Source organism: Nansenia antarctica (assembly GCF_963989245.1).
Source record: "Nansenia antarctica genome assembly, contig: SCAFFOLD_67, whole genome shotgun sequence".
Classification (NCBI taxonomy): domain Eukaryota; kingdom Metazoa; phylum Chordata; class Actinopteri; order Argentiniformes; family Microstomatidae; genus Nansenia; species Nansenia antarctica.
The window spans coordinates 345,630-365,340 of record NW_027663205.1 but is presented as its reverse complement, the minus strand read 5'-3'; positions in this window follow the sequence as shown (position 1 = coordinate 365,340).

The window sequence follows — 19,711 nt, the reverse complement described above, 5'->3', positions numbered from 1 at the left end:
TATATACAAAGGGGTAGAGGAGCACCAAAATATTATGAATGAAAAAACCTTTATTGTCGCCAATGGGGAATTTTTTTTGTCAAACAGCTTAGTAGGGCAGACAGAAAACATTCAATAAATAAATACATAAAACTATAAAATATAATATATTATATATAATATAATAATATAAAATTATGTTCTGCCTCGAAGGAACGATGAGAGAGGGGCACTGTAATCCACTGTGTCGCGCCTCTGTAGTGGATGAGGGGCACTGTACGGTAGCGTCCTGCCTCTGTAGTGGATGAGGGGCACTGTACGGTAGTGTCCTGCCTCTGTAGTGGATGAGGGGCACTGTACGGTAGTGTCCTGCCTCTGTAGTGGATGAGGGGCACTGTACGGTAGCGTCCTGCCTCTGTAGTGGATGAGGGGCACTGTACGGTAGTGTCCTGCCTCTGTAGTGGATGAGGGGCACTGTACGGTAGTGTCCTGCCTCTGTAGTGGATGAGGGGCACTGTACGGTAGCGTCCTGCCTCTGTAGTGGATGAGGGGCACTGTACGGTAGTGTCCTGCCTCTGTAGTGGATGAGGGGCACTGTACGGTAGCGTCCTGCCTCTGTAGTGGATGAGGGGCACTGTACGGTAGCGTCCTGCCTCTGTAGTGGATGAGGGGCACTGTACGGTAGTGTCCTGCCTCTGTAGTGGATGAGGGGCACTGTACGGTAGCGTCCTGCCTCTGTAGTGGATGAGGGGCAGTTCCTCAGTGCTTTTTGGCCAGGCTGGTGTTTGAGGCCACTGCAGAAGTCAAGTTGTGCCGCTTGACTGGTCGCCCAGCAGACAAGCGCCTTTTTGAGCCACAGCTCTGCTTCCTCCGTGCCACAGCTGTGGGCTGGCAGCCAATCATTGGGCCTGGCCGTTTGGCGGCCCGCCTCAAAGTGACTGCCCGTCTGCTGGTCAGAGTACTGCTCCTTCCAAAGGTGTGGACAGCTGACAGTAGTGCAGCTGGTTTTTTCTTCAGCAGCTGATGCTGTTTGGCCATCTTCACCAACCCAGTGAAGAAGAGGGGATCCTCTTGGCCTCTTCTTTTCAGATCCTCCATCATGTTTTCCACGATGGAGGCACCACCAGAATCTGTGATATCCAAGAAGAAAATAGGTTTGAATTAATTTACATACAGTGAGGGAACAGTTCTAAAAATTTCCATTATCCGCAATGCTATCCCAATCTCAGCAGAATCGTTGAATACCACAGTGCTCTGTCTGTATGGCAGTCACACTGAACCACATTCACCACTATTAACAAACACTGTTAACAATGATTATGATACAGGATGATACGGACCAGGCAGAGGAACATGTACTTCAGGGTCCTCTTCCATTGGACCAAAAGAATCTCCCTCATCAGCAGGACATTCACGTCTGCACACACTGCTTTTAAAAAGGTGCATAAGTATTACTGTCTGTCCCACCCACATCATCGATTATGAACTTTTTTTTTTTTTTTTTTTTTTTAGTTCACAGGTCCAAAAACATTTTATTCATTTCTGAGGTGAGTGTTCAACACAAAGAATACCCAACACACATGATTGAGCGGATTTCCCCCCCCCCCCCCCCCCCCACACACACACACCGTTTAACAAGGACACCTGTTTCCTCAAAAGCAGGGTTCCGTTGTCCAGCAGTCCCCTCTGCACCTCCGCTCTCTGGGGTAACATCCTGGTCTGGACCTCCTGCAGCTTCACACAGAATGGCAAACAAACTATATGGTGCACTACTAGGGAACACAGAGCAAACACATCTGTAGTCGAAAATGTATTCTTCTACTAGAACCTGTTGCTACTTTGACACAGTGTATTGTGTGACCTAACCTGACTGTGATCACCTACCCAGGAGTGACTGATGTGGCGTTCCCTCCAGCAGACTGAACTGTCTCAGAGGTTGGAAGAAGTCCACAGATACGGTTGCTTGAAAATACAAAAACAATGTTGAGATGAGCAAGTCTAATAGACTACAGTAGATTGTACCATGGTCTTTGCGATGATAGCACTCCAAGCATAAGAATTGTTATAATTCTTAATGCCTGTTGCTAGGCACGTTGTTTGGGTTACGTAAACATAGCAAAGCACAAATAATTTATATTTTACTGTAGGAGTATTTCTTTGTTTTTGGTAGGCAACTGTGTTATTAGGGCAGTAATTAGCTAAGGTTCTTTGCCTCCACGATCGCGCATTAGTACTGTCCAATGCCTGCCTGCCTGCGTACCCGCTGACATCTTCATACAAATAATCTAGTACTAGTCCTTCCTTGTCCCCCTTCTCCTTTTTACCCTCTTCTTCACCTCTTCACTAGCTGATGTGTGGTGAGCTGTAGTGTGCACAAGCTGCAGCCTAAGCATCACCCAGGTGGGCGCTACACATTGGTTGTGATGTGGTGTGCCCCTTCTTCCTCTCCCACTGCACTTTGAGCATTGTTTGATGGAAAAGGGCTCTATAAATGCAATAAATTATTATTATTTTATCATTATAAATCATAAAAACCCAAAATTACCTCCTGATGTGAGCTTCAGAAGCTCAGCTTTCTGCTCAGCAGTAGTGGGAATGTAATTGTTGGACAAGCAGTGGTAGTGTTGCACCACTGCTTCTTGGTGCCTGCATGGTGCCCCTGTCTGTCCAGCTGGACAGGTGCACAGCTCAGACTCCATGTCCACCTCATACATTGCTGTCGACCCCTTGACCTTGAACAGCTTCACCTCAATCTGTCAGACATTAAGAAAGAGAAGATTCTGTTTAAACACTAACTCAGTGTTGAAAGTTTCTGTGAATCTAATAGTAGTAGTAGTAGTAGTAGTAGTAGTAGTAGTAGTAGTAGTAGTAGTAGTAGTAGTAGTAGTAGTAGTAGTAGTAGTATTTAAAACTGTTACCTGCTGAATGTCGCTGGCTTCAATGCTGCTGTCATGAGCCAAGAAGCGTGAACGCTGGAAAGCCTCTCTGTGGCCAAGGGCAACATCAGTGATGCGGGCTACATAGTATGTCTCCAGCCGGGAGGTGAGCATATCAAAGAGCTGCGGAGGGTTGAACGCTTTGGTCCTCAGCATGATCTTGTCTTTGAGGACACGCATCGCCGCCTCCACAAAGTTATTTGTGTTGTTCCCTCGAGTACGCAGCTCCACTCTGAAGCTCAGCGCCCAGTCTTCCCTCCTGTTGTACAGCCGCTCCAGGTAGACCAGGTATTTACGGTACCTGGAATGGATTACAAGACAAAAAGTGTATTACATTAACTATAGAGGTGCATCTCCTTCTGTATGTATGCAATGTTACAGGCATGAAATGTGTGAAATTACCATTTGTCAACTAAGTATCTTCACCATTGTAAAGCTAACTGTCTCTAAACTCCACACTAACCTGACAGCAACTGGATTTTCCCTGGCCTGCCTGTACAGCCTGTCTACCTCAGAGACCTCCCTGCTGTACAACATGTCCCTGATGAAGGCAAAGAGGGTTTTCCTGTCTCCCTTCTCCACATCACTCTCCTTACTCCACAGCCACCTCCAGGTAGCTTGGAGGAGGTGGAAGGAGCAGAGCAGCAGTGTAGCCTCAGGAAATGCCTGCTTTAGAGCTCCCCTCTCTGCACTGGAGTCATCTGTCAGGAACACGCCAGGTCCTGCCTGTCCTTTCCCTGCAAAGCCTTCCCTTCCAATGAGCCCTTTCAGCAGCTCCAGCCCCTCAAAGATTGTGCCTTTGTCCTCCGCTTGAGTGATGATGATCCCAAGGGGAAGGCCACCTGCACATGTGTGTGTGAGGAGGAGGAAGACCCGGCAGTTCTCTCTGTCCATGTTCCCAGAGGAGTCGATGAAGCAGAGCTCCCCACTGTGCTTGTGGGTGTGAAGGCGTTTCACCAGTGGGGAGCATATCGCGATGAGAAGAGCTCCAGCAGAGGAAGTGGTCATCCTGGCACACACTTCTCCACACTTGGTGTTGTACTCCACCACCTGTCGTTCCAGAGCTTCCAGCATAGAAGGGCCTTGCTGTGCACCATACTCTCCCCTGCACACCTTTTGGAAGAGTCTGAACAAAATAATGTTAGCCAATAAAGTTATAATATGCATGCTGTATACCGTTTCAAACTATACATCCCACTCCACTGCTCATATGTGTTCAAATGTGTGACACATACACAACCATCATCAACATAGTATTATACAGTCTCAACCCCAATCATGTGAGGGGTCTTTTGACAATACATACATAATAACTACAATATGATCTTAAAAAAAAGGTGCACCTTTGGACAAACTGGAGGTCTGGGCAGATCTCTCTGTTCGCTGAGGCATGGACATATCTCACGCCATACTGCATTTGCAGGTCGTGCTTCAAGACACAAAGTGCTGATGTGGGAGAGTGGCCGATTTCAAAAAGCCTCGTCAGGCTCTCAATTGATGCCTTCCCCACATCTCTGTGCCCAAGGGCCTCGGCCACAAACAGGTTGTGGTTGTGGGTGTTCTTTACCCTGACTTCCAATGGGAAGTCAGGCATGTGTCTGTCCTTGCAGCTGTTGACAGAATCATATCAACATTATTTTAAGTTTGAGCCAGTGAATGAAGGAATCAGTGGATTGGTGAGGTAACAAGGAGGATGTGGATGAGTTGAAATACTTGGCGTCAACAATCCAAAGTAATGGAGAGCGTAAAATAGAGGTGAAGAAGATAGTGCAAGCTGGGTGGAGTGGGTGGAGAAGTGTCTTAAGAATGATTTGTGACAGAATGCTACCAGAATTCTACCACCAATAGTGAAAAGGAAAGTTTACACGTGGTGGCATTGTCTGACAAATAACTAAACAAGAGGCAGAGCTTGGTTTTGGACATGGCAGATAGGAGACAAGCTGGTAGGGGTAAGGATGCTGGAGATAGAGCTGAAGGAAAAGGCGGAGGCCTAAAAGAAGGTATATGGTGTGGTGAGGGTGGACCTGCAGATGGTTGGAGTGAGAGAAGTTGATACAGGACAGTTTAAAATGGAAAAAAATACTCTGCTAACGAGGATGTTAAGTTTAAGCCAAGGATGAATATAACAACATGATTATCAGCGTACAGTAGACCTGCATACATCTCTCAACTCACCGGCTAATCTGCCGCCTCCGCTTTATAGGCTGCTGGCACTGTTTCAGGGTGAGAGACATTGTGGCTGGACAGCCTGTGTTTTTAGATGAAGGTCTCGAATTGGCCGTCATAGACCTCACATCAACATGGTGCTGACACTTGTAGTCCACCTAAACAAAACATTATATTCACTATATAAACGTAAAGTGGAAGGAGTTGAGAACCTATGTGAATGCCATCCGCCTGATACGTGACTGTTTGGAGCAGGCACAAGACATTTTAACTGTTACCCTGAAAAGAACGCGCTTTGCCAGACATGGAATGGATTTTCGGACCCTCCATGTTACCCCGGAGTGTTTTGCTGCCTTCACCCACTCCCTTGCCTCGTCCTCTGTCCTGACCTGGACTCTAATTTGTGCCTCAAATGAAGCATGATCCCCTGGTGATGGCAGGGCCATGTATTTGCACACATGGTATGTGTGATCAGGGGGTAGCCAACTCTGCAGATGGAAGCCACAGAGGAAGAAAATACAATTAGTATGGACGGATATACATTGGGACTTTTACCTCATAACCTTATCCTACAATGATGACTTATTGCGATTCTCATCAGTTCCCTTCTTCCAGTTGCTAGGTTCATAAATAAACACTTTAGGGCTCAATCTGTCAATAACAAGCTAGTACTCAACAATAAGCAATCCGGTCTTCTCTGGTCATAACTGTCATCATATTTCATATTTACATGCTAACAGCAATGTAATTTGAAGGGCTTGACTTTGTAGCCTACATTATGTGTGAACACATTACTTTTTCCTTGTGATGAGTTCACTTGTCTGAAGGACAAGTAGGCTATACAGTACATGAAAAAGTCCTGCTAAACTTTAACGTTATACCTTCAATTGAGGATATTCCTCCACGTTTTCCCTGACATCTGAGCACACACTGACCTGCGTGCTACTGACAGTGACAGGGTTCACTGATGGTGGTCTGTAAATGACCAAGGAGAAGTGTTAGGCTCAAAACGAGAATGAAAGACCCAAATATGTACTTTTCATGAAAGACCCAAATATGTACTTTTCACAATGCACATGGAGTTCATATTTTAACTTTAGAAATGAGGATATTCCTCCACGTTTTCCCTGACATCTAAGCACACACTGACCTGCGTGCTACTGACAGTGACAGGGTTCACTGATGGTGGTCTGTAAATGACCAAGGAGAAGTGTTAGGTTCAAAACGAGAATGAAAGACCCAAATATGTACTTTTCATGAAAGACCCAAATATGTACTTTTCACAATGCACATGGAGTTCATATTTTAACTTTAGAAATGAGGATATTCCTCCACGTTTTCCCTGACATCTAAGCACACACTGACCTGCGTGCTACTGACAGTGACAGGGTTCACTGATGGTGGTCTGTAAATGACCAAGGAGAAGTGTTAGGTTCAAAACGAGAATGAAAGACCCAAATATGTACTTTTCATGAAAGACCCAAATATGTACTTTTCACAATGCACATGGAGTTCATATTTTAACTTTAGAAATGAGGATATTCCTCCACGTTTTCCCTGACATCTAAGCACACACTGACCTGCGTGCTACCAAAATGCTAACCAAAATCTGCGTTTTGATTGATTGAAAACTTTATTAGAAGATTTGCAGAAGTAGGTACATGAAAGTACATATTACATACAAGGTCAACTAAAAGGATAAAAACCCAAGAAAGCCACTGGCTTATTTCAATTGGGGTCCTTGATTTTCAATTCATCGTTACATGTAAGACAGACAGGGGAAAAAAGAAACAACTAGTACTATCTACACGATAATACAGACAAATAACTATTACTATCTACAGGATAAAAAATACATCCATCATGGGAAGAACAATACTAGATATACAATACAACAAAACATCAGGTATGTACAGCGGGTAGGACAGGTGGGGACATACACCACAGGTGGGGGCGGGGGACAAAACATAAAGTATGTACAGTGGGTAGTTCGGGTCTTTTAATCTGATTTTTGATTTAGAGGGTCCAGTTACGGATTGCAGCCTCCTGTAAATGTTTTTTGAGAGTGGTTTTGAAGGTGGGCAGTGTTTTGCACTCCTTTAAGATTATAGGAAGGGCGTTCCACATTTTTACTGCATAGTTTGCAAACGAGTTTAACCCCTTGTTTGTGGTGCAACGCGGTTGAACGTGGTTCGTGGAGCTTCCTCTGGTGTTGTATGTGTGGACGTTGTTCACTTTTTGGAAGTATGTTGACAGGTACTTGGGTGTCTTTGTGGTGTAGCGTATCTTGAAGACCAGTCCCAGTGCAAGCTGCTGCACTCTGTCAACTACTCGTAGCCAATCAAGGCTCCAAAAATGAGCAGCGGTTAGATGTGTCCTAGGGTTGAGGCCTAGCAGAAGCCTAACCAGTTTATTTTGGGCTGTCTGGAGTCTTGTTTTATGGGCCTTTGTGGTTCTATAGTACCATGATGTTACGGCATAGTCGAAGTGACATTGGATGAGAGCTCCTGATAGGGTCCTCAGTGTGTTTTTACTGACAAGTGAGGATATCCTGTACAAGAATCTAGTTCTATGGTTCACTTTTTTGATTACTTTTGCTGCCATTTTATCTCCGGAAAGATTTGCCTCTATGATGGAGCCCAGGTATGTAATATCCTCTTTTCTTGTGATTTTAAAATTTTCAGCCTTTCTGAGTTTAGATGGGGATCCGTATAGGATGGTTTCAGTTTTACCTAGGTGTATTGATAGTTTATTGTCAGCTAGCCAGATGCAGATTCTACTCAGTTCAGTGCTTAGCGCTTTTTCCACCTGCAATATGTCCCTGTCAGAGACCAGCAGAGCCGAGTCATCCGCGAACAGGAACAAATTGCAATCACATGCTGATGACATGTCATTCACATATATTAGGAACAGTAAAGGTCCCAATATGCTTCCTTGTGGAACGCCGCAGGTCACTGGGAGGGGGGGGGACAGTGTTCCGTTCACACTAACCACCTGTTCCCTCCCCTCTAAGTAGGATTGCATCCAGCCCACCGATGTTCTATCGAACCCAATTGCTTTCAGTTTATCTAACAGTATGTGGTGATCTACTGTGTCGAAGGCCTTCTGGAGGTCCAGCATGACCATGCCGCAGTACTTGCCCGAGTCCACCTCATGGTTGATGTGGTCGTTCAAATAGAGAAGGCATGTGTCAGTGGAATGGGATGTTCTGAATCCTGATTGAAATTCATACATCAGATTTTTTTCGGTAAGGTACCTATCAACCTGTTCATAAACTATTTTTTCCATAAGTTTCGAGATGGAATTAAGAATAGAAACAGGTCGGTAGTTGCCTGGGTCTAATTTGCTTCCTTTTTTATACAGTGGGGTTACCCTTGCTATTTTAAAGTCAAGGGGGACGTGTCCCTGTTTGATGGAGAGGTTTATTATGTGGGTGATGATTGGGGTAATGGAGGCAGCTGAGTCTTTTAGAAATCTGGCTGGAATATTGTCATGGCCCGTGGCCTTTTCTGAGTGTAGAGCGCCCAGCTTTTTAAACACCTCATCGTTTGACACCATGGAGAGTTTAAAATCATCTTTGCGTACACCCAGTTTATTGTAGAACGCTCGGATGTGCTCTACACCATAACGCCCTGAGTGGGGTGGTAGATTGTTAACTAATTTAGTGGCTATGGTTGTAAAGAAAGTGTTTAAGCACTTAGCCACATCCAGCTTGTCTGTAAGGAGAGAATCTCCAGATTTTATGCTGATGTTTGTAGACCTGGTTTTGAGTTTTTGACTGCAACCTAGTTGGCTATTAAGTAGCTTCCAAAGGTCACGTGGTTTGTTTAAGTTTTCTTTGATTTTGTTATCGAGGTATTCTTTCTTAGCAGATTTGGTCATGGTAATTACCTGATTGCATAGTTTGTTGCATTGTTTTTTAATTTTCTCAAAGTGGGTTTTGTGATCTTCGTTTAAGTGTTTCACTAATTTTGATTTGCATTTTTGAACTTCAGAGCATTTTAGGTCTCTGACTTTCATAGCATTTAGAATGTCCGAATTCATCCATGGTTCCGATCGGGCTTTAACCCTGGTGGTTCCCATGGGGGCTATACTGTCAATAATATTTAGGAATTTGGTTTTGAAACCTAGCCATGCCTCTTCAACCTGTGTGCATTTTAGTTCATCTAACGTCTTGTTTCTCCAGTTTATGGTTTAAGGCCTCACTAGAATAGGATTTAAGGGATCTAGTGGTTACAGTTTTATGACCGCCAGCCTTGGGTTTATGTTTTTTACGAGTGCAAAAGATCATGTAATGATCACTTAGCCCACATACAATAACCCCACTCTTGGAGATTTTGGACTCATCCGATGTTAGAATGAGATCTATGGTAGTTTGAGTAGAAATACACACCCTAGTGCAGGGGTCGGGAACCTTTTTGACTGGGAGAGCCATAAAAGCCAAATATTTCTAAATGTATTTCATTGAGAGCCATATAGTATTTTTAACATATAATAAATTAAATATGTCTTACTTTTAATGCGATTTCTGGTGCTGCATGGTTTTGCTGATGTCCTTGTAGTCTGGTTCATACGTGGTGAGGTTGAGCTTCATGCAGGCGTTGAGGCTTCCATCAGTTAAACGTGAGCGTAGGTTGGTCTTAATGTTCCTCATATGCGAGAATGACTGCTCACATACATACAGTATGTAGAGCCAAACATGGTCAATACGGCAATACTAACACGCTGCATTGTGTGGTATGTCACAGGAAGCTCGTTCCAAGTTTTCAGAATCAGCTGGTCTTCAGGTTGAAGTTTTTTCATTTCTGTCCACTTGTGTTCCCTCGCCAGCTCTGCTCGCTGTCGCGCAAGACTTTCCAACTCTCCATTAAGTGTCTTGAACTTACTCATCCACATGTCTGATGCCTTCAGGTCAGCAACTTCCAGCTCAAAGTCTCCCATAGAGACCCCAGGGATGCATGTCAGGTCGATTTTGTCCACTGCACACTCATGTGGATGAGTGATGAACTTGAAAAGACCAGTGCGCGCACGAAATTCTCCAAAACGTGCTTTGAATGACTGCAGGAGATTGGACGTAAAGCCAGCTAGCTGCTGGAGATCCAGATGTTGAGTGGAGTCACTTGCTAAGCATGCATCTCTAAATTGTTGCAATGTTACAAAGTGCAGAAGACTACCTGTTTCAATGTCCCTGAGGAAGACTTCCAGCTTGCTTTCAAATGCAAACACTGCTTGTTGAAGGGATGAGATTGTATTTCCAATACCTTGCATTTTCACATTGAGCTGGTTCAGATGGCCTGTTATGTCCACGAGATAGTGAAACTGCAGGAGCCAGTCAGTGTTGTCTAGCTCAGGATGCTTGACGCCTTTCATTTGAAGAAAAGTCCGGATTTCACTCAGGCAAGCTGCAAAACGGCTGAGCACCTTTCCCCTTGACAACCAACGCACGTTGCTGTGTAAAAGCAGACTGGGATAATGATTCCCAACTTCTTCTAACAGAGCTTTAAACTTGCGATCATTTAAAGCTCGGGCAACAATGAAGTTGACCACTCGAATGACCAGCGACATCACCTCACCTAGCTCCTGGCCACACGTCTGAGCGCAAAGCGCCTCCTGGTGCAGGATGCAATGAAAACAACGACCTCTGACACTCTCGCGAGACATTGGTTCCCGACCCGACCCACGGGTCACGGGTCATGGGTCCCGTGAAGAGTCCCGTGAAATTTAACTTCAAAACTAATTTCTGTTTACTTTAAAATGACACAGTATTATTACGCAATATCACAAGTATTTTAAAATCAGTTCCAAACTGAATTTTGTTTTTCAACTTTTATTTTATTTAATTTGTTTTACTTTTCAACCCAATTGTCTGGGAGCATATGCCGTCACCGGAAGAGCCATATATGGCTCGCGAGCCATAGGTTCCCGACCGCTGCCTAGACCAACGAGCCGTCTGAAGAAAGCGTTCCCCTCCCCCGCAACGGAGCCTCAGGTTGGGAGAAGTGTCCGCCCTGAAAGGCCTAAAGAAGGGACTTTTATTAAGCCGTGATATATCAATGCATCCTCATGTCATGAATGCATTGGTGGTATAGTGGTGAGCATAGCTGCCTTCCAAGCAGTGGACCCGGGTTCGGTTCTCGGCCAATGCCTTTTCCAAAGGGGCCCATGCCTGCAGTTCCGAAGAAGCTATTCGATGATTTCCCATTTGAATGAGCTCTACAAAAGACGTTCCGGATGCTTTTCATTGTTTCTCCACCACCACCTCCTCTGTTGACACGGTGTTCCAACGGGGCTGTGGTGAGCATAGCTGCCTTCCAAGCAGTTGACCCGGGTTCGATTCCCGGCCAATGCAAGTAAGCGAACCTTTTCCCAAGGGGCCCATGCCTGCAGTTCCAAAAGTGCTGGCCTGACACTGCAGGCTCGTTGATAGCGTGGCTTCCAACAACGCCTGTGCCTTCCATATTGAAGCAGTTTCCGCACTCAAAGAAGTTATTCGATGATTTCCCATTTGAATGAGCTCTACAAAAGACGTTCCGGATGCTTTGCATTGTTTCACCACCACCACCTCCTCTGTTGACACGGTGTTCCAACGGGGCTGTCAAGCGGAAAAAGCAGAAAGGCTGTGCGACGAGGATGGGATTCGAACCCACGCGTGCAGAGCACAATGGATTAGCAGTCCATCGACTTAACCACTCGGCCACCTCGTCATGCTTTCACTTTGACCCAGTAGCGCTTCCCACCGGATCTTTAAAGCCAGGACGTGACAAAGCGGTTTTGACCATGGAATTTTGCAGTGACCTGAGGCAAGATCTGTTGAAGCATTGAGCCAAAGAACTTCCATTTGGTTTTCCCAGCTGGTGAAAGGTTTAGTCAAAGGGTTCATCCAGGATTCTCGCACCCACAGCGAGAATCATACCGATTGACCAACTAGCCGTTTAAAAAGCAGGTGCCCCTCCCCCGCAACGGAGCCTCAGGTTGGGAGAAGTGTCCGCCCTGGAGGCGTAAAGCAGGGACTTTCATTAAGGTGTGTGCAACGAATTTGACGTTGAAGAATAGATGTTTACTGAGTTGATATCTGTTTTCCTAAAGAAGTGTTCATGCATTGGCCAGGAATCGAACCCGGGCTAGGCCCGCGGCCTGTATTTGATTCCCAACTAAGTTGGGCGCTCCGCCACGCCCCCAGCGGGCTCCGCCACGCCCAGCGGCCTGCGGGCTCCGCCCCCCAGGCTGCGCGCCTGCGCAGGCGCCTGCGGGCTCCACGCGCCAGGCAGCGCGCCTCTTTCGACGCTGCGCTGCCCTCGCTGATAGATGCAATGCCTCGCTGCAAGATGCCTAGCTGCAAGATGTCGACGCAAGACTGCCGCAATGCTGCGCCCGCGTAGGTTTCATTTATCAACGTTTCTAAAGTTAAAATATGAACTCCATGTGCATTGTGAAAAGTACATATTTGGGTCTTTCATTCGCGATTTTGGTTAGACATGCTCAGAAATGAAGCATCCGTTTTCAAATCCTTCACTAGGTTTTCTGAATTGCACGGTCTCCGTCAACAAATTACCAAACCCACTAGGGCAGCGGTCGGGAACCTATGGCTCGCGAGCCATATATGGCTCTTCCGGTGACGGCATATGCTCCCAGACAATTGGGTTGAAAAGTAAAACAAATTAAATAAAATAAAAGTTGAAAAACAAAATTCAGTTTGGAACTGATTTTAAAATACTTGTGATATTGCGTAATAATACTGTGTCATTTTAAAGTAAACAGAAATTAGTTTTGAAGTTAAATTTCACGGGACTCTTCACGGGACCCATGACCCGTGACCCGTGGGTCGGGTCGGGAACCAATGTCTCGCGAGAGTGTCAGAGGTCGTTGTTTTCATTGCATCCTGCACCAGGAGGCGCTTTGCGCTCAGACGTGTGGCCAGGAGCTAGGTGAGGTGATGTCGCTGGTCATTCGAGTGGTCAACTTCATTGTTGCCCGAGCTTTAAATGATCGCAAGTTTAAAGCTCTGTTAGAAGAAGTTGGGAATCATTATCCCAGTCTGCTTTTACACAGCAACGTGCGTTGGTTGTCAAGGGGAAAGGTGCTCAGCCGTTTTGCAGCTTGCCTGAGTGAAATCCGGACTTTTCTTCAAATGAAAGGCGTCAAGCATCCTGAGCTAGACAACACTGACTGGCTCCTGCAGTTTCACTATCTCGTGGACATAACAGGCCATCTGAACCAGCTCAATGTGAAAATGCAAGGTATTGGAAATACAATCTCATCCCTTCAACAAGCAGTGTTTGCATTTGAAAGCAAGCTGGAAGTCTTCCTCAGGGACATTGAAACAGGTAGTCTTCTGCACTTTGTAACATTGCAACAATTTAGAGATGCATGCTTAGCAAGTGACTCCACTCAACATCTGGATCTCCAGCAGCTAGCTGGCTTTACGTCCAATCTCCTGCAGTCATTCAAAGCACGTTTTGGAGAATTTCGTGCGCGCACTGGTCTTTTCAAGTTCATCACTCATCCACATGAGTGTGCAGTGGACAAAATCGACCTGACATGCATCCCTGGGGTCTCTATGGGAGACTTTGAGCTGGAAGTTGCTGACCTGAAGGCATCAGACATGTGGATGAGTAAGTTCAAGACACTTAATGGAGAGTTGGAAAGTCTTGCGCGACAGCGAGCAGAGCTGGCGAGGGAACACAAGTGGACAGAAATGAAAAAACTTCAACCTGAAGACCAGCTGATTCTGAAAACTTGGAACGAGCTTCCTGTGACATACCACACAATGCAGCGTGTTAGTATTGCCGTATTGACCATGTTTGGCTCTACATACTGTATGTATGTGAGCAGTCATTCTCGCATATGAGGAACATTAAGACCAACCTACGCTCACGTTTAACTGATGGAAGCCTCAACGCCTGCATGAAGCTCAACCTCACCACGTATGAACCAGACTACAAGGACATCAGCAAAACCATGCAGCACCAGAAATCGCATTAAAAGTAAGACATATTTAATTTATTATATGTTAAAAATACTATATGGCTCTCAATGAAATACATTTAGAAATATTTGGCTTTTATGGCTCTCCCAGTCAAAAAGGTTCCCGACCCCTGCGCTAGACCATATGGGAAGACATCCATTCAGCTAGAGCCTAAGATCTGAGTGTCATTTCACAGGCGGTGCGGATTCTGGGCCTTATGGCACGAGCGACACAAATGTGCTGTAGAGATTGTAGTTCACATGCTCTTTCATTACGCTTCATCAATTGCATTGCCATGTAACCAATTGGCTATTGATATGTTCAAATGAAGAAATGTAAACATGAATTATGTCATTACTATATAAGCTTTGAAAGGTGACCACGAAGCAGGATGCGTAACCTGCTGAAGCGTCTGAAGCATAGAGACACACGTCCAAAGCTGAATAGAGCAGCCACCTCCCCCCGACAGAGACAATTACTGCTTTACTGACCAATTCAAATAAACCAACTGTGCTACTAGTATCCAAATACTGCCCTGAATGGATACGTGCAATGTTCAAAACAGATATCATGAATGATTTTACGTCGTAAAAGTGCGTGTCACAGAGTCCTTTCCACATGTAGCCACAAGTTGTACTCCAGCTCCCTTCAGCAGAGAGTTTTTACCATCTCTCCGATGGAGGCTACATGGTATTTTGACAAGCACAAGTCTGCTGTCTGTTAGAGCATCCCGAAATCGGTGGCGGTGTTTCAATGTGTTTCTGTTGTTGGTTCTACTGGAAACTAAATGAGGCCGAGCCAGCCAGGAGTCGAACCTAGAATCTTCTGATCCGTAGTCAGACGCGTTATCCATTGCGCCACTGGCCTACTCTTTCTTACCGAGCAGGGCCTGTTGAGATCCTCAGGGAAGAGGGATAAATAGTCCGGAATTTAGCCTATGCTGTTTGTGTAAACCGAATGGCAGGGGAAGAAACTACAGTTCATTGGAATAGAAGTAGAACTTTGGGTTCTGCTAAGGTCAAAAGATTCGAACCATCTTTCAAAGGCTGCCGTGACCCGGATTCGGACCGGGGTTGCTGCGGCCACAACGCAGAGTACTAACCACTATACTATCATGGCCTGTAACAACTTGTGTGCCACGACGGCTGGTGTGTCCTGTGCTCATACCATTATGGCAAGAAGCAGTTGAAATGATCATGGCCAATACGTCGGTGAGAGAGAGGTGTGTTTGTTTCTTCTTTCTTCACTTCTTTCCCATTGTTCTTTTTTTGTTATACCTCCTCTTTCTGTAGATGAAGGGCGATTGTTAGAGAAATATAAATGTAATAATGATTGTAATGACATTCATTGTATTCCTTATATTTATATTTCCCAGGAGGGTCATTGAGGGATTGAAGGGATATCACATCAGATGATAATCAATGTGATCGTCAGGACATCCTAATTACAGATTGTAAGGACATACTTGAGTTTTCAAGAAGAACGAGTTCCCATACCGGGAGTCGAACCCGGGCCGCCTGGGTGAAAACCAGGAATCCTAACCGCTAGACCATATGGGAAGACATCCATTCCGCTAGAGCCTAAGATCTGAGTGTCATTTCAAAGGCGGTGCGGATTCTGGGCCTTATGGCACGAGCGACACAAATGTGCTGTAGAGATTGTAGTTCACATGCTCTTTCATTACGCTTCATTAATTGCATTGCCATGTAACCAATTGGCTATTGATATGTCACAAATGAAGAAATGTAAACATGAATTATGTCATTACTATATAAGCTTTGAAAGGTGACCACGAAGCAGGATGCGTAACCAGCTGAAGCGTCTGAAGCATAGAGACACACGTCCAAAGCTGAATAGAGCAGCCACCTCCTCCCGACAGAGACAATTACTGCTTTACTGACCAATTCAAATAAACCAACTGTGCTACTAGTATCCAAATACTGCCCTGAATGGATACGTGCAATGTTCAAAACAGATATCATGAATGATTTTACTTCGTAAAAGTGCACGTCACAGAGTCCTTTCCACATGTAGCCACAAGTTGTACTCCAGCTTCCTTCAGCAGAGAGTTTTTACCATCTCTCCGATGGAGGCTACATGGTATTTTGACAAGCATCCCGAAATTGGTGGCGGTGTTTCAATGTGTTTCTGTTGTTGGTTCTACTGGAAACTAAATGAGGCCGAGCCAGCCAGGAGTCGAACCTAGAATCTTCTGATCCGTAGTCAGACGCGTTATCCATTGCGCCACTGGCCCACTCTATCTTACCGAGCAGGGCCTGTTGAGATCCTCAGGGAAGAGGGATAAATAGTCCAGAATTTAGCCCATGCTGTTTGTGTAAACCGAATGGCAGGGGAAGAAACTACAGTTCATTGGAATAGAAGTAGAACTTTGGGTTCTGCTAAGGTCAAAAGATGTGAACCATCTTTCAAAGGCTGCCGTGACCCGGATTCGAACCGGGGTTGCTGCGGCCACAACGCAGAGTAGTAACCACTATACGATCACGGCCTGTAACCACTTGTGTGCCACGACAGCTGGTGTGTCCTGTGCTCATACCATTATGGCCAGAAGCAGTTGAAATGATCATGGCCAATACGTCGGTGAGAGAGAGGTGTGTTTGTTTCTTCTTTCTTCACTTCTTTCCCATTGTTCTTTTTTTGTTATACCTCCTCTTTCTGTAGATGAAGGGCGATTGTTATAGAAATATAAACGTAATAATGATTGTAATGACATTCATTGTATTCCTTATATTTATATTTCCCAGGAGGGTCATTGAGGGATTGAAGGGATATCACATCAGATGATAATCAATGTGATCGTCAGGACATCCTAATTACAGATTGTAAGGACATACTTGAGTTTTCAAGAAGAACTAGTTCCCATACCGGGAGTCGAACCCGGGCCGCCTGGGTGAAAACCAGGAATCCTAACCGCTAGACCATATGGGAAGACATCCATTACGCTAGAGCCTAAGATCTGAGTGTCATTTTAAAGGCGGTGCGGATTCTGGGCCTTATGGCACGAGCGACACAAATGTGCTGTAGAGATTGTAGTTCACATGCTCTTTCATTACGCTTCATTCATTGCATTGCCACGTAACCAATTGGCTATTGATATGTCACAAATGAAGAAATGTAAACATGAATTATGTCATTACTATATAAGCTTTGAAAGGTGACCACGAAGCAGGATGCGTAACCAGCTGAAGCGTCTGAAGCATATAGACACACGTCCAAAGCTCAATAGAGCAGCCACCTCCCCCCGACAGAGACAATTACTGCTTTACTGACCAATTCAAATAAACCAACTGTGCTACTAGTATCCAAATACTGCCCTGAACGGATACGTGCAATGTTCAAAACAGATATCATGAATGATTTTACGTCGTAAAAGTGCGTGTCACAGAGTCCTTTCCACATGTAGCCACAAGTTGTACTCCAGCTTCCTTCAGCAGAGAGTTTTTACCATCTCTCCGATGGAGGCTACATGGTATTTTGACAAGCATCCCGAAATTGGTGGCGGTGTTTCAATGTGTTTCTGTTGTTGGTTCTACTGGAAACTAAATGAGGCCGAGCCAGCCAGGAGTCGAACCTAGAATCTTCTGATCCGTAGTCAGACGCGTTATCCATTGCGCCACTGGCCCACTCTATCTTACCGAGCAGGGCCTGTTGAGATCCTCAGGGAAGAGGGATAAATAGTCCGGAATTTAGCCTATGCTGTTTGTGTAAACCGAATGGCAGGGGAAGAAACTACAGTTCATTGGAATAGAAGTAGAACTTTGGGTTCTGCTAAGGTCAAAAGATGTGAACCATCTTTCAAAGGCTGCCGTGACCCGGATTCGAACCGGGGTTGCTGCGGCCACAACGCAGAGTACTAACCACTATACGATCACGGCCTGTAACCACTTGTGTGCCACGACAGCTGGTGTGTCCTGTGCTCATACCATTATGGCCAGAAGCAGTTGAAATGATCATGGCCAATACGTCGGTGAGAGAGAGGTGTGTTTGTTTCTTCTTTCTTCACTTCTTTCCCATTGTTCTTTTTTTGTTATACCTCCTCTTTCTGTAGATGAAGGGCGATTGTTATAGAAATATAAACGTAATAATGATTGTAATGACATTCATTGTATTCCTTATATTTATATTTCCCAGGAGGGTCATTGAGGGATTGAAGGGATATCACATCAGATGATAATCAATGTGATCGTCAGGACATCCTAATTACAGATTGTAAGGACATACTTGAGTTTTCAAGAAGAACTAGTTCCCATACCGGGAGTCGAACCCGGGCCGCCTGGGTGAAAACCAGGAATCCTAACCGCTAGACCATATGGGAAGACATCCATTACGCTAGAGCCTAAGATCTGAGTGTCATTTTAAAGGCGGTGCGGATTCTGGGCCTTATGGCACGAGCGACACAAATGTGCTGTAGAGATTGTAGTTCACATGCTCTTTCATTACGCTTCATTCATTGCATTGCCACGTAACCAATTGGCTATTGATATGTCACAAATGAAGAAATGTAAACATGAATTATGTCATTACTATATAAGCTTTGAAAGGTGACCACGAAGGAGGATGCGTAACCAGCTGAAGCGTCTGAAGCATAGAGACACACGTCCAAAGCTGAATAGAGCAGCCACCTCCCCCCGACAGAGACAATTACTGCTTTACTGACCAATTCAAATAAACCAACTGTGCTACTAGTATCCAAATACTGCCCTGAATGGATACGTGCAATGTTCAAAACAGATATCATGAATGATTTTACGTCGTAAAAGTGCGTGTCACAGAGTCCTTTCCACATGTAGCCACAAGTTGTACTCCAGCTTCCTTCAGCAGAGAGTTTTTACCATCTCTCCGATGGAGGCTACATGGTATTTTGACAAGCATCCCGAAATTGGTGGCGGTGTTTCAATGTGTTTCTGTAGTCAGACGCGTTATCCATTGCGCCACTGGCCCACTCTATCTTACCGAGCAGGGCCTGTTGAGATCCTCAGGGAAGAGGGATAAATAGTCCGGAATTTAGCCTATGCTGTTTGTGTAAACCGAATGGCAGGGGAAGAAACTACAGTTCATTGGAATAGAAGTAGAACTTTGGGTTCTGCTAAGGTCAAAAGATTTGAACCATCTTTCAAAGGCTGCCGTGACCCGGATTCGGACCGGGGTTGCTGCGGCCACAACGCAGAGTACTAACCACTATACGATCACGGCCTGTAACCACTTGTGTGCCACGACGGCTGGTGTGTCCTGTGCTCATACCATTATGGCAAGAAGCAGTTGAAATGATCATGGCCAATACGTCGGTGAGAGAGAGGTGTGTTTGTTTCTTCTTTCTTCACTTCTTTCCCATTGTTCTTTTTTTGTTATACCTCCTCTTTCTGTAGATGAAGGGCGATTGTTATAGAAATATAAACGTAATAATGATTGTAATGACATTCATTGTATTCCTTATATTTATATTTCCCAGGAGGGTCATTGAGGGATTGAAGGGATATCACATCAGATGATAATCAATGTGATCGTCAGGACATCCTAATTACAGATTGTAAGGACATACTTGAGTTTTCAAGAAGAACGAGTTCCCATACCGGGAGTCGAAGCCGGGCCGCCTGGGTGAAAACCAGGAATCCTAACCGCTAGACCGGAAGACATCCATTCCGCTAGA